Raw genomic sequence first — 3246 nt, forward strand, 5'->3', positions numbered from 1 at the left:
CCACTGTCAGGGGTCCAAATATCCATCCGATTGGCGTAACTAAAGAAAATCAAGATGTTGAACAGCTGTTTAAAGAAATAATGATGGAAAACTTTCCTAACCCGGTGAAGGAAATGGACATAAAACCCCAGGAAGCTCAGAGAATTCCAAAAATCAAGGATTCAGAGAGGCCCACACCAAGACACATCATAATTAAAATGCCAAAGTTTAAATACAAAGAATATTAAAAGCAGCAAGAGAAAAACAGATAGTTACTTATAAGGAAAAAGCTATAAGATGGCAGCTAATTTCTCAAAAGAAACTATGCAGGACAGAAGGGCTTGGAAAAAAATATTCTACAGGAGGAAGACCCAGGATCTACAACCAAGAATAATTTATCCAGCAAAGCTATCATTTAGAGTTGAAGAACAAATAAAGAGATTCTCAGACAAAAATAAGCGGAAGGAATTTATCACCACCAAGCCTGTATTACAGGAAATGTTGGAGGGACTTTTTTAAGAAGAAAAAACATGTATCAAAAACAGGAATAAAGAATGGTAACAACTACATTCCTATCAACAAGTACCTCAAATGGAAAAGAATTAAATGCTCCAACCAAAAGATATAGTGGCTGAATGGATAGGAAAACAAGACCCCTACATATGCTGTATACAAGAGACTCACTTCAGATTAAAAGACACACACAGACTAAAAGGAAGGGGATGGAAAAAGATATTACCTTGATGAACCTAGAGAGTATTGCGCTGAATGAAATGGGTCAGATTGAGAAAGACAAATATCGCATGATTTCACATACATGTGGAATCTAAAGAACAAAATCAACAATGGAAGCAACAAAAGCAGAAATAAACTCATAGATACAAAGAGTGTTTTGGGGGATACTAGATGGGAGAGGTGTTGAGGGAGACAGAAAAAAGGCAAAGGGATTAAGAGGTACAAATGGATAGTTGCAGAATAGACATGGAGATATAGAGTGTAGCATGGGGAAGATGGTTAATAATGTTGTAATAAATATGTAAGGAGGCAGAGGGATATTAGATTTAATGGAGTGATCACTTTGCGAGTTATGTGGATCTCTGATCACTATGCTGTACAACTGAAACGTATATTATTGTATGCCAACTATAATTGAAAAAAACATCGAATTGTACAATGTAAATACAAGTAACTAATTGTTATATTTCAATAAAGAAGGAAAAAAACAAGTCCTCAAAATTTAGTAATGCATATTAAAACATAAATAAAATATTTGAGATTTTCTTTAAAATACTATGGGGAGGAAGCAAGTAGCTGAAGAATAGATGACATAAGCATGGCTGTAAGTTATTGTTAAAGATGGTAATGAACACTTGGGTGGGTGTTCATCATACTATTGTGTCTCCACAATATAGGTTTAAAATTTCTCATAATAGAACTGCCATGTTGCGTCCTCAAGTATGTGTACTTATTCTCAGCTGGTCTGCCCTAGACCCCCTGAGTGCCAACTCTAATTCCTCACTTGGCCCTATTTCCTCTACAAGATGAAAGAAACTGCCATGAACCAGGAGAAACTCATCCAGCTGCAGGCACAAGTGCACGTTGGTGGGAAAGGAACTGCTTGCAGAAAGAAGGTGATTCACAGAACAGCTACAGCAGATGATAAAAAAAAAACTTCAGTTCTCCTTAAAGAAGTTAGAGGTAAACAATATCTCTGGTATTGAAGAGGTGAATATGTTCACAAACCAAGGAACAGTGATGTATGTTAACAATCCTAAAGTTCAGGCATCTCTGGCGCAAACACTCTCACCATTGCAAGCCATGCTGAGACAAAGCAGCTGACAAAAATGTTGCTCAGCATCTTAAACCACCTTGGTGCAGACAGTTGAACTAGTTTAAGAAGGCTGGCTGAAGCTCTGCCCAAACATTCTGTGGATGAAAAAGCACCACTTGCTACCAGAGAAGAGAATGATGATAAAGTTCAAGATCTGATGGAGAATTTTGATGAAGCTTCCAAGAATGAAGCAAACTGAATTGAGTCAACTTCTGAAGATAAAACTTGAAGAAGTTACTGGGAGCTGCTATTTTATATTATGACTGCTTTTTAAATTTTTTTTTTCATGAATCTGATTAAATCTTGATCTCTAATATTTTTAAGACCAAGCCCCTTGGACACTGCAGCTCTTTTCAATTTTTGCTTATATGCAAATCATTCTTTGCAGCTAATTAAGGTGAAAAAGCCTGGGAATAAAATTTGAAATAAAAGTTAATAAAATTCTTTGCCTAGTAAAAAACAATCCCATACTAAAAAGTTAAACAAAAAAAATAATAATAAAGAAATTACCAATATAGTAAAATACCACAGAGAGGTCAAATAAGATGTGAGATAAGGAGATTCCATTTATTTTGTCAATCAAGGTGTCATTGGTGGCTTTTTCAGAGCAGTTTCAATGGCAAAGTGAGGACAGAATACAATTTGCAGTAGGTTAAAAAGTGAATGATTTAGAATAATTTTATTCCTTCAAGTTAGCAGAGTTTCTCACTCCTACTCCCTTTCTACCTTTACAATTATTGAAAATTCCAAACCAAGAATAAAGTGAGGATAGAATAATGAACCTCCATGTACCTATTACCCAGCTTCAGTAATTGTCAACATTTTGCCAATGTTGTTTCATTTGCACACCACCATTTTTTAATGAACCAATTTAAAGAGATATCATTTCATTTCACTTGTAAATAATCTAGTATTCATTTCTGATTGATAAGGACCTTTCCTTATTAACATAAAGCAATTAGCACATTTAACAAAATTAAAAATAACTTAAAAAAGGATTTCTTAACAAGATATAAAAAGCACAAATCACAAAGAAAAAGTTTACATATTTATTAACAATTAAGATTTAAAAACTGTTTAACAAAGATCATTACAAAAAGGGAAAAGATAGGCTGAAAAAAAGATAAATGCATATAATAGACAAAGATTAAAGAAGGACAACAAACCAATAAGAAAAAGGTGAACAATCCAATAGCAAATTGGTCAAAGAATATGAGATAACTTACAGAGGAGGAAATTAAGGTGCCAACAAACATATGAAAAAATACCCACTTCTCTAGTAATCAGGAAGAGGCACATTAAGGCCACAAAGAGATACTGTTTTATATCTTTTGTAGAAACAAAATTTAATCTAATAAAACCATATGTTGGCAAAAATGTAGACAAATGAGATTCTCAGGTACTGCTAGTGAGAATGGAAATTGAACAGTTGTTGA

The 3246-nt window shown here is 34.1% G+C and overlaps 1 pseudogene; it reads left to right on the forward strand.

Annotated features, from left to right (window-relative positions):
* The first annotated feature begins 1520 nt into the window (after window positions 1–1520).
* LOC102881878 lies at window positions 1521–2009 on the forward strand (annotated as a pseudogene).
* The last annotated feature ends 1237 nt before the right edge of the window (window positions 2010–3246 follow it).

This window comes from Pteropus alecto, unplaced genomic scaffold (assembly GCF_000325575.1).
Source record: "Pteropus alecto unplaced genomic scaffold, ASM32557v1 scaffold88, whole genome shotgun sequence".
NCBI classification, from domain to species: Eukaryota; Metazoa; Chordata; class Mammalia; order Chiroptera; family Pteropodidae; genus Pteropus; species Pteropus alecto.